Source organism: Pongo pygmaeus, chromosome Y (genome assembly GCF_028885625.2).
Source record: "Pongo pygmaeus isolate AG05252 chromosome Y, NHGRI_mPonPyg2-v2.0_pri, whole genome shotgun sequence".
Lineage (NCBI taxonomy): Eukaryota > Metazoa > Chordata > Mammalia > Primates > Hominidae > Pongo > Pongo pygmaeus.
In genome coordinates this window covers 31,165,927-31,179,219 of record NC_072397.2, presented here as the reverse complement: position 1 = coordinate 31,179,219, position 13,293 = coordinate 31,165,927, and the positions used below count along the sequence as shown (strand labels likewise).

The 13,293-nt window shown below is 35.4% G+C and overlaps 1 pseudogene; it reads left to right on the top strand.

The window, feature by feature from the left end:
* The first annotated feature begins 11,215 nt into the window (after positions 1–11,215).
* Positions 11,216–12,842, top strand: LOC129025907 (testis-specific chromodomain protein Y 2-like; annotated as a pseudogene).
* Positions 12,843–13,293: the final 451 nt, after the last annotated feature.

The following is a 13,293-nucleotide window of genomic DNA, read 5'->3' as shown; positions in this document are numbered from 1 at the left end:
TCCCTAGGATACAATCAAAAAGCATTCTTTTAATAAATACTAAAACTGTAAAGCTTCTTTTAATAAGTCAGCTTGTTCAATGGTGACATTGTAAACTAATTCCATACAAAAAAATCCTGTCATATATACACGTGTATATGTGCTTCAGTGGTCCATACACATCTATGTAAAAAAAAAAAAAAAAAAAAAAAAAAAAAAAGGAAAAAAAAAGAAATTTTAAAGTACTTATTTTTCTACTTACTTAATTCCAAGCCTCTAGAACATATATCAGAGGAATTATTTAACAAATGGCTACCAATTAGTAAATACACTTCATTTCTTTAAAAACAAATGTGTATTATGTCTTCTTAGAAAATGACAATTTAAACTTTCAGAAATTTTTAGTAAATACTGGTTCTGTAATCATTGTAAAATGTACCCATGAACATCATGTTTAAATTTAAGTAATCTATAAAGCCTAGCTCCCTCAGTGAAAAAACTGTTACAGGTAGTAATAGTAATAGTAACAGTAATAATAATAAAATAGTGCCAGCACTTTGAAAAATCAGGTCAGTCACCGGTTTCAATAAATATTTCTCTTTCACTACAAGCTTTACCTGAACAACTTTGCTTCTACAAATAGTGCCAGCTTCTGTACACCACTTACTGGTTCCAATGCCTCAATTTCACACTCTCTGCATTTTTCCAAGAATGTGTCTTAACAGCAGAGCTCTTCTTTAGTATATTAAGCAAAAAAAAGTTAATCTTGCCTTTTCCTTTTAGGTATTCAATGGCATTTTATTAATCTTGGAGAAAAAGCAAGCCCTATATGGGTAGGAGTTCTGTCAAGTGGAGAAGGCCCTAGCATCAACAACAGAGCCTACAGCTCAGGTGCTAAGTGGGAACTAAGGAAGCAGTGTAAATGTGGATAATTACCAGTTTGCTGCTAGTTGCTCACGTTCTGAAACAAATTTTTGATTCAAATGAAAAAGATTTTCCATTGTAGAAATTCACCTCCTTTTGGATCTATCTTAACATTTTTAGAAATTTTTCCTGTTACATCAGTTTCCTCATTTGTTGATTTTTGTTTTCTCTTACTGTCTAATATGCATTGGTTGTGAATGCATTATTTTATTATGTTCGAACAAGGCAGAGAACAAATAATTCTGATCAAAGATGCCCACTATGCAAACTTCTATCAAATTATTTTTTAAATGTGGGTGATAATTGAGCATTGGTTCTACTAACTAACTTTAGCAAAATTGAAAATCCTCTAACCCCTGCTATAATCCTTGAAAATTTGCTTTCATTTGGCTCACTTATTGTAATATCCTAGGATCATTCTTGACTATATTATGACTGGGATCATTCATGACTATATTATGGATACACATTGTGTTTTCTGAAGCACAATGTGTATCCATAATATAGTGTGCCAATGCACCTGTATGTACGTGTATTATTGATGCCTTTCAACTGTACTAAGGATCAGCTCTATCCCAAATGCCATTCATTGACTTTTCTCCCTTGGTACCTCCAAAACAGAGGCTGACAAAGGTGTTATTTTTTGACATTCATGTATTACAAAAATGTTGAAAAAGTAATTGGAAGGAAAAACAGAGAAATAGAAAATATATTGTTTAATTTCTAATCATTGATTAACTGAACTGACCTTACTTTATTAATGTTTACCCTAAGTTGAATCAATGGAAATTATATACATTTTTTCAAATCCCTCTGCTTTATGGAAACCAAAGTTGGAGTTAAGAAATCTTCAAAATATAATATCAAAGAGTTACAATTGTGAGCCACTAAAAATAATTTTATCAACAGATGTTTCAACACTGTTAACTTCTCAAAGGTGTCTGACACTCAAGATTTTAGTATATTTAGCAGCATTTCTAACCTCTCAACAATAGATGCTAGTAAGAACCTTACCAATACCACTTTCAGTCATGAACCAGGGTTAGAGTGAAATCTAAAGTAAAATCTGCAGACCTATAAAAGCCCCAGACAATCACGTGGACTGTCTGTTACGTCTATGAGCTTATCCTCTATAATTTTTCCCCTTCTACAGTCTGCTGCAGCCACAGGTAGCTGGATTTTTAAAAACAATTCATACCAGCTTCCACCACGAATCATTGTACTTATTGATCTTGCTGCATGCTTACATTATTTTCTTATTATTGTCTTTAGATATTTATTTGAAAGTCACTTTGTAAGCCACTTACTGTATATTTGTTTTACAAAAATCAAAGTGTGCTTTATAACAGAGAATCTTAATTCATACATTTTCTACAAAATTGATAATTTGCTTAAAAAAAAAAAAAAAACTTTCAAACATAACCAGTAAAACAAAAACCTAACCTCTGGGATTCAAAATTAGAAGTGTAACATTCACTTTAAGTATTTTAAACAAGAGAGAAAACATAAACCTCATAAATAACCATAAACTCTGAAATTAGAAAACACTCAGTGATTCATAGACAAAAATAAAAGCAAAACTGCAGGGATGGCAGTTTCAAAACATTCCAAGAAAAAAAAAAGTTTCAAACCATCAAAGACAGTCTGGACCCTGAAAATCAATAGCTTATATCAACCAAGTAAACATTTAATCCAGAAAGACAATTATAAAATCGTAAATTTTTTTTTCTTTAAGGATTGTTATATCACCTCCTAGGCACAAATGAAACCTTCAGAATTGAAATCCACACTGTCAAAATGAGGACTTGATTCCTGCTCCTGGAAAAAGCAAAGAAGCCCTTATGTGCTAAATTGTATTTTTTTCCCCCAGTCTTTCTAGAGGACATATGAAAATTTGATAAAATAAACATTTATTTCTCCTTTGCCTAACTCAGAAGTCACTACTGATTGGAAATTCCAGGAATTTGTCACAAATATTTAAGTTGCTGTGTACAAAAATACGGTTTTTTTACACTAGGTTAAGGATAAACAGGAACAAAAGTTAGATTAGTATTTGTAAAAATCTGAATATTCAAAAGCAGTTTAACATACTGAAGCACTTAGAAAAATCATGCATATTTTTACAACAGTAACATTCTAAAAGAAATGTAAAACAATATACTTTAACCCTCAAGTTTATCTGTAGCTTCAGAGTGAGAAGAAAGTGAATGTTAGGAGAGAGAGATAAACAATCCCCCTGAGAGTTAAAGGAGAATGTTAATACATACCCTGTATTTAAAAGTGATAGTTTTCATATTGCTCTTATTCAAAGTGCCAATGGAATGCAAGCTAAGCTTTTAATAACTAACACATTGCATTTCAGAAATAACAAAAAGCATTCAGAGTTAGCACATTATGACATTTCAAATGCAGAGGTAACTTTCAGTGTTAGCACATTATGACATTTCAAATATAGTTTTCTGAAAAGCAGAAACACAAAAACAAACAGAAAGTTATGAACAATGTAAACTAAATGCAGGAATTAAGTGGGTCCCAAATTTTATAGATAAAGAACTAAAAACAGCAGTCTTAAGTAGGGCTAAAGGGAAATGATAGACAAATGATCAAAGAATCACATGAGAGCGTCAGTGAGACAAATTACAAAAGAACCCTTAAAAAAATGGGATAACTACGGAAATAAAGTCTATAATAAAGGGGTTTAACAGCACATTTGAGCAGGTAAATATTCGTTCAATCTGAAGGAATAAAAACTGAAAACACAGTCTGAGGATTAAAATTTAAAAAGAAAGTAAAAAAAAAAAAAATCAACAGTAAATAGAACACCATGAGGTGTACTGGTACATGCAATATGGACATCTTATAAATGAAGAATAACAGGAGCCAATAATTTGTAAGGCAAAAATGGCTGAACATTTCCTGAACTTAAAAATCTCAATCTAAAGATGAAAGAGGACAAAAATCTTTAACCACAATATAGTCAATGATAGCCACATCAGAAAACATTATAGGCAATCAAGAGCCAATACAAAGAAAATTGTAAAAGCAGATAAGGAATAGTAATTTGCTAAGTACAAGAAGGTCTTGATTAAAGTAACAAATGATTGTTCAGCTGAAACCATGAAGTCAGAAGGTGGTGGGATATCGAAGTTTAACAGAAAAATGCTATCAAACCTGATATATATAACTGGTAAAATGAAATTCAAGCAAACATGTCTGGGTAAAGAAGAGCTAAAGGAAATTGTGACTAAAGCTTCTCTATAAGAAAAATGCTATTACTATTTCAACCCTGGCAAACTTAACTGTTAATGAACAGTCTGTGTGGACAGATATAATCACAGACAATAATATAAATTGAGAAGGATGGACAACTACAAGAGCAGCATATTTTTATATTGTCGACATTAAACACTAAATTATTCACACAAGTTAGTATTGTTCATAGTAGGCTATTTTAAGATTTCAATAATAATTGAAATCCCAAATACACCTAATTGTAATATAAAAAATACAACAGAAGGTTTTAAAATATTAGCCAAATTTTTTAAACGAGCAAAAAATAAATTCAGGATCAAGCAGAAGAAAGAGTGTATGGAAAACATGTAAGTCAACGTCAGAGTATGTAACATTTTACTTGTAAGAACTGTAAATGTGAGCTCTTGCTTAAAAAGTCACACATTGTTGCAAGTGTACCCTTAAACGAAGGAGTCACATTTGTGACTTCTATGGGAGGCGTGCTTTAGGTGTAAAGACAAATAGGCCAAAGTAAAATGATAGTAGATTCTGGGAAAGTTATGCAATGTACAACGGATCACCGTATATCTGTCTGTTCAAGTATACAATAGGTGCAGTGGAAGGATTAGTATGATGCAATTACTATAGAATTCCGAGTCTACATGAAGTTTTCCAGCTTCCAAAAAAAGATTTGCAAAGTAAATAAAAATTAAATTTCATCAATTTTCTAGCCCAGATCAGCAGCAGCTACTTATTCTTTATTAACCAGCTCTGTGGGATGCTGCCTTCCAAATATTTCTGGAGCAGCTTACAAGAGCCATGGTAAACAGAAGGGACTCTGTCCTCCAAATCTCGGAGGACTCACTTGCCGATTGCTGCTTCTGCTTATGGAGGTCCCGACAGAGGTGAATAGTCATTGTTTTATTCCCTAAACATTATGCAGGCTCTTTGTCCCTCTGTGCAACCAACTTTCAGTAGATTTAAAAAGCAAAAATATTTTTTTCCTGATTGTTCTTCTTTTTCTCTGAAGGCATTTGTAGACTAAAACTTTCAAAATTAATCATATATAATTAATCATATATAAAATAATATATATTATATAATATAATATATTACATATTATATATAATATATAACATATCATTAAATTATACATTATATATAATATAGACTTATATATAGTATTATATATTATGTAACATAATATTATATATAATATCATATATAATTATATTATATAATATAATTAATATGTATTATATATCATATATGTCATATGATATATAATACATGTATTATATATACGATATATAATACATGTATTATGTATAGTATATATGATATATATCATATATTATATATTATATATCATATATACATATCATATGTAATATATAATATATTATATATACTATATCTGATATATTATATATTATATATAATATATCTGATATGGTATATATAAATCATATATATTAATTATATATACACGCACACTTATACGTGTGTGTGTATATATATATATACACACACAAATATATATATATATATAAAATGAAATGTGGTTTTAACGGTACGTGCCCGAAAACAATGTGCCTCAAAAAAGACCCCAGAATAAGCTCACTACAGCTGATTTACAGGAGGGAAAGAGCCTATGTAATGAATAAACAAAACGCTACCAAACCATAGAAGTAGAAAATCTTATTTTCACAGTTACAGCACTTTAAAATTTCAATGCTCTTTTTCACCCCCGGCAAAATCACAAACTACAGAGTGAAATAGGGAAGTATGTCTCATTTTAAGAACAACTACAAAAAAAACTACGAAAAAATAAGCTTTTTTGACAGCCCAAATGGCAGCCTTACCAAAATGTAATATTTAAAATTTAGATACTTAATAAGCTAATAGAATAAACAAAGAAGCACAAACAATTATGAACAAAAATTATTAATCTAAAGAGTAAAATTATTTTAAAACCTAAAGAAGTCTAGAGATAAACTGTACAGTGAAATCGAGAAATATGGCTCATTTTAACAATTAAAAAGAAATTATGATCTGAAAGTTATTTTAGACAGCCCAAATGGTGGTCTTACTAAAACATAATATTCAGAATTAAGTTTCAGAGTCAGCTAATAGAAGAAACAAAAGAAGCACAAAAAGTTGTGAACAAATTTAATAAAAAAGCTAAAATTATTTTAAAACCTAAAAGAGTCTGGAGATAAAAGTAAAAAAAAAATTCACTACAGATATTTAAAAGCAGACTTGAGCTGGGGGAAGAACACACTATCAGCAAACCAAAGAAAGGGTGTTAATATTATTAAGTTAGGAAATGATAGAAAAAAAAGTAAAGTAATGAGAACAAAGCCTAAAAGGTTGTGGAACACTATCAAGCAGCCATATTATGCATACTGGAATTTCAAAGGGTGACAAAAAGAATCAGGAAGACTATTTAGAAACAATAATGGTAAAGAATGTCAAACGCAACAAACTCCAAGTAAGAGAAACTCCAAGAAACAAACTCAAATTATATGATAATTAAACCCTTTGAAAGAAAGATAGAGAAACTCTTGGAAGCAACAAAAGAAGTGGCTAGTAATGTTCCAAGAACCCTCAAAATTAATCAGCAATCTTACCTGAAAACTCAGCGGACAGAAAGCAATAGATTAACATATTCCAAATGATGTAAGAAGAAACTTTTGAACAGAAATCTGATGTTCAAAACATTGTCCCTTATAAGTGAGGGAGAAATCATGACATTTCCAGATAAAAGCTGGGACATTTCACCAGTAGACTATCTTTTTAAAAAATGCCTTATAGGATACTTCAGAGTAAAATGAACAGACAATAAAGAGCGGTATGAATGAATATATATTACGGTAAAGATAAACGTATAAGATATGATAAAACATAAAAAGTAAGAGCGCACACCTCCACAATTTTTTTCCCATGTAATTTAAAACAAAAATATACTTAATAAAAATACTATAACTAACTTGTGTTTTTGACATACGATGCATAAAGGTATGATTTTGAGAACTCAATAAGGAAATCATGGGGGTGAAGCTATACAGCGTTAAGGGATTTGTGTGTTATTGAAAGTAAGCTAGTATAATCTTAAAAGTGGAATAACTTTAGAGTATTCAATGTAATCACAGTATCAATGACAATTAAAAAAGAAAAAGAATAACAGGCAGGTGTAAAGCTTTCTGTACCACACCGGAAAGTAGGAGATGTGGATTTAGTTACTCTCACTTGAGGCTACCAAGCCAGCTATCATGTACCATGAGACAAAGCCCAAGCTGTCCCACCAGGGTGTAAGTGTGGAGAGCCTAAAGCACATGGTATAGCTGCCATTTCAAACAATTTTCACTACACCAGTGGTGATGAAATAGAATAGGCTCATCCATATGCAGAACCTGGTGAAGAACTGCAGGCAGAAAGAAGTGGATTACTGGCGTGACCCTGTAATCCCAGCACTTTGCAAGGCTGGGGCGGGTAGATCACGAGTTCAGGAGATTGAGACCATCCTGGCTAATACAACGAAAACCTGTTCCTACTAAAAATCATAAAGTTAGCCAGCTGTGGTGGCAGGCCCCTGTAATCTCATCTACTCCGGAGGCTGAGGCGGGAGAATCACATGAACCCAGGACGCAGAGGTTGCAGTGAGCCGAGATTGTGCAACTGTGCCACTGTACCCCTGCCTGAGTGATAGCTCAAGACTTTGTCTAAAAAAAAGAAAAATAAATAAAATTTGGTGTTGGAAAGGTTAGGAAGAAACAGTATGACACTTGGGAACCAGAGCAGCACTGGGGAAAAATGTATATATGACTTTAACAGATGACAGACTAAAAAACAGAAAAAATAAAAAAGTGGCATGGACCAGAACAACTAGAACTTTTTCAAACAATACCAGAAGATGAACTTCTATATCTACCAAGCCCAACTTTTCTAAGAATGCTCCTAAAACTCTAGCGTCTGGCCAACACCACAAATTCAAAAGCAGCCAGTTACGTGCTGCCAGCCAGAATGTTAGCAGTAATCCAGGGTCACGTCTGTCTGACGCAAAGAATATGGAGCTACTATATTCAACTATCAAGAAAGACACTTGCCCCTTACAGCCCTAGTCACGAAAGAACACAGTGAGTGGCATTCAGGAACTCAAGAATCTGGACCCTATTGCAGCAGATCAGCAGGATACAGTGGTCTTCAAGGAGGAGGAAGGGAATCTCATCAGGGCTTTATCAGATCCCAGGGCAGGACAGTGTGGAATAGAGAACAAGTCGCAGATTCACCCACTATTTTCTCAGAAGTCTGGCTCAGTTACTGCTTCCATGGCTGCAGACTCAGCTACCAAAAAAGCTACAGTGTTATTAATGGGGCTATTAGCAGCCAATGGAGAAACAGACATGCTTATATTAGTTGCAAGAGTGAAAGGTGGACAAAGAAATATTACTGACAATGGCAGAGACCAGCCTTTTATCAAGAAGATGTACTTCACCAGAGGGCTAACAGAAAATGCCAGCACATACAGATATATTGTAGTGAAGAAAGAGGATGGATTCACCCAAATGTTGCTATAAACTAGATCAACATAAAAAAATGCACTGAATATAGAAGTAATTAAAGAAATGGTTAATGCTCTGAATAGGGCTGCTGTGGGTGGGAGCAAGCTTGTGCGGTTCAGTGCAGGAGGAAGTGTCCTTTGCTGTGGTCTCGATTTTGGGTACTTTCTGAAGTATTTAAGGAAGGACAGAAACAGAACAAGCCTTGAAGTGGGGAACAACATCAAGAACACTGTGAATAATTTCAATCAATTTTAAAAGCCTATTTTTATATCAGTCAGCAGCCCATCCTTTGGAATAGGTGCATCCACACTGCCTCTTTGTGATTTCTTCTGAGCTAATGAAAAGGCTTGGTTTCAAATCCCTTATATGACATCTGGACAGAGTCCAGATGGCTGTTGTGTTACTTTAGCTCCTACTTGAACTTTGCATCATCCAGCCTCCTTAATTATTGTGACCATGAGACATTGCTTCATCCTTTGATTGGTCCCAGCCCAAGGTCTCAGGCCAAACTGTCACTTCAGCTCCTTTCATGGTCCAGGGCAAAGTTCCAAGGCTGAGACTTGTAGCTTCTACAAATCATCACTTCAGCTCCAGGTGAATCCAAGACCAAGTTTCAGGGCCAAGCCGAATAACGCTTACTCCAAAAACACTAAGCACATTCCTTTACTTCTCTGCCTTTAGAAACTGTAAAGCACAGTCTCATAATAGGTAAACCACTCACATTCCACCCCCACTGTGAAGAGTTTTTTACTTTCACTTATAAAAGTTTTGATTCAACCTTTTTGCATCCACCCTCCTTAATTTTCTTGGCCATGAGACAAAGAACTCTGTGTGATACCTCACATTTAGAGATTTCTAGATTGTAGTGCACTAATGAGACCACAATGATTGAAGTCTGGGAATTGAGCTATGGGATGCATCGGCCTTGCGAGACCAACTGACAAACTGTCCCCACACTGTGATACATACCCTTGGGGGGCATTCACCCATATAGTGGTCATGAACAGAGTCTGAAAAGGGGCAAGGTAAATTGATACAGCCTAGAAACCTGAGGGACACCATCAAGCAGCCATACATATGCATTTTGAAAGATCGAAGGAAGAGACAAAAGATCATGGAGACTATTTAACAAAATAGTCATAAAGAATGCAACAATTTAAGACAATAAGGAAGCACCCAAGAAGCTCAACAGACTCCAAGTAACAAAAACTCAAAGAAACAAACTCAAAGTTACCTGATAATTAAACTGTCTAAAACAAACACAAAGAGAATCTTGAGGATTTTCAAAGGAAGTAGGGGAAGTAGCTAGTCATGTAAAAGGGACCCTAAAAATAGCCAGTGGATTGCTTATCTTAACAACCACTGAAAAGCAGTAGATTACTTATCTGAAAACTAAGACGATAGAAAGCAGTAGACTAATATGTTCCAAGTGATGTCAGAAAAAACTGTCAAACCTAAACCTTATGATCCACCAAATTGTCCATCAAAGGTGAGGGACACATTATGACATTCCCACATAAAAGCTGGCACCCTTTTCAAGTAGACTACCCTTTAAGAAATGTCTTATGGAGTACTTCAGGGTAGAATGGACAGACACTCAAAAGCAGTATGAACAAACAAAGGTTAAGGTAAAGATAAATATATGTACAAATATATAAGATGCAACATTTGGCCAGGCACGGTGGCTCACGCCTGTAATCCCAGCACTTTGGGAGGCCGAGTTGCATGGATCACAAGGTCAGGAGATCAAGACAACCCTGGCTAACACGGTGAAACCCCTTCTCTACTAAAAATACAAAAAAATTTACAGACAAGGTGGCAGGCACCTGTAGTCTCAGCTACTCGAGACGCCGACATAGGAGAATGGCGTGAATCCAGGAGTCGGAGCTTTGAACGAGCCTACATCGCACCACTGCACTCCAGCCTGGGTGACAGGGTGAGACTCCATATCAAAAAGAAAAAAAAAAAATTAACAACATGCACCTCCACAAGTTGTTCTCCACGTATCTTAAAACACAAATATATTTAATTTAAAAAACACTTCTAATTTCTGTTTTTGACATAAAATGAATAAAGGTATAATTTTGAGGACTCAGTAAGTGAAATAGTGGAGGTAAATTATACAGGAGTAAAGGTTTTGTATGTTACTGAAGGTAAGCTAGTGTAACTTTAAAAATGTTAGAACATTAGAATGTTCCATACAATCGTCATAGCAACCACAATTAAACAAACAAACACAAAGGAGTAACAGGCAGGAAGAAAGCTTTCTGTTCTACACCAGAAGGTTGTGGCTGTGGATTTAGCTACTCTCACCTGAGGCTACTGAGCAAGCTCTCATGCACCATAGCATAGCTGTTATTTCACACAATTTTCACTACACCAGTGGTGACGAAATAGAAGAGGTTCATCCATACGCAGAAGCTGGTGAAGAACTGGAGGCAGAAAGGAGTGGCTATGTAGAGACACAACTGAAACAATGTTGGCACAGCAACTGCTCCAATCCTGTGTCTTTCCTCATGGCTTCCCAGGAGTTTGAGGTTGAAAGTATTGTTGACAAAAGACAAGATGAAAATGGGAATACAGAGTGTTTGATTCGGTGGAAAGGTTAGGACAAACAGGATGACACTTGGGAACCAGAGCAGCACCTCACGGACTGTGAAAAACGTATACATGATTTTAATAGACGACAGACTGAAAAACAGAAGAAACTGACATGGACTAGAACCAGTAGAATTTTTTCAAACAATGCCAGAAGAAGAACTTCCAGATCTACAAAAGCGAGCTATTCTAAGAACTCTCCTAAAACGCTAGTGACTGATAGACACCACAGATCCAAAAATAGCAAGTTATTTGCTGCCAGCAAGATCGTTAGGAGGAAGGCAGCTTCAATTCTCTCCAACACACAGAATATGGAGATAATAAATTCAACTATCAAGATCCTTGCACCTGACAGCCCCTTTAACGACAAGAAAACTGTGAGTGGCTTTCAGAAACATGGGGAACTGGACCCTGTTGCAGCAGATCAGTAGGACACGGTGGTCTTCAAGGTGACAGAAGGGAAATTCCTCCAGGACAATTTGTCACGTCCTGGTGCAGAACAAACTGGAATAGAGAACAAGACTCAGATACACCCACCAATGTCACAGATGTCTGGCTCAGTTACTGCTTCCATGGCCACAGGTTCAGTTACCCAAAAAGGTATAGTGGTATTAATAGACTCATTAGCAGCCAATGGAACAACAGAGGTGCATACCTCAGTTTCAAAGGTGAAAGGTGGGCAAAGAAATATTACTGATGACAGCAGAGGCCAGCCTTTTATCAAGAAGACGTACTTTACCGTAAGGTTAACAGAAAGTGCCAGCACATACAGAGACATTGTAGTGAAGAAAGAGGATGGATTCACCCAGATAGTGCTATCAACTAGATCGACAGAAAAAAAATGCACTGAATACAGAAGCAATCAAAGAAATGGTTAAAGCTCTGAATAGTGCTGCTGTGGATGACAGCAAGCTCGTGCTGTTCAGTACAGCTGGAATTGTCTTTTGTTGCAGTCTTGATTTTGGGTACTTTGTGACACACTTAAGGAATGACAGAAACAGAGCAAGCCTTGAAATGGTGGACACCATCAAGTAATTTGTGAATACTTTTATTCAATTTAAAAAGCCTATTGTTGTATCAGTCAATGGCCCTGCCATTGGACTAGGTGCATCCATCCTGCCTCTTTGTGATCTCGTGTGGGCTAATGAAAAGGCTTGGTTCCAAACCCCTTGTATGACCTTTGGACAGAGTCCAGATGGCTGTTCAACTATTACATTTCAAAAAATGATGGGTAAAGCATCTGCCAATGAAATGTTATTTGCTGGGCGAAAGCTGACAGCACGGGAGTCATGTGCCAAAGGCCTGGTCTCTCAGGTATTTTTGAGTGGAACTTTCACCCAAGAGGTTATGATTCAAATTAAGGAGCTTGCCTCATATAATCAAATTGTACTGGAAGAATCTAAGGCCGTTGTTCGCTGTAATATTAAGTTGGAGTTGGAACAGGCCAATGAGAGAGAGTGTGAGGTACTGAGGAAGATCTGGAGCTCAGCCCAAGGGATAGAATCCATGTTAAAGTATGTTGAAAATAAAACTGATGAGTTTTAATTGTCAGTCTGTCTGCTTAGGACGCGAGAACTAAGCTGAACCAAATGCATCATGAGTTGCAAGATGCCCTAATCCATCTTCATAGCCCAAAACAGTTTCACCCATAGCTAAGGCTTGGAAACAAAACCGGAAATGTCCAAGCCAGGTATTGAAATTATTACATCATTTTTAAGCACTGTAGTTTTAAAAGAAATAATAAAACAGCTTGTTTGCCCAAATGTGGTTATTTTATGCTCACATAAGCCCAAATATAAAAGCAGACTGTTGGGTACTAGATTCTTCTTGGAAGCCCTAATGTGTATCTATGGCTACTACTATATATAAGACCAGAGTTGTGTTTTATTGGATGTTTATGACAGAGAATCCTGTAATAATGTTGATTTTTCTTATTTTTGTATGCTACAATACCTCTACTGGGTTATAAGGCAGCCTTAGCTTCCCTCCCAGAAGG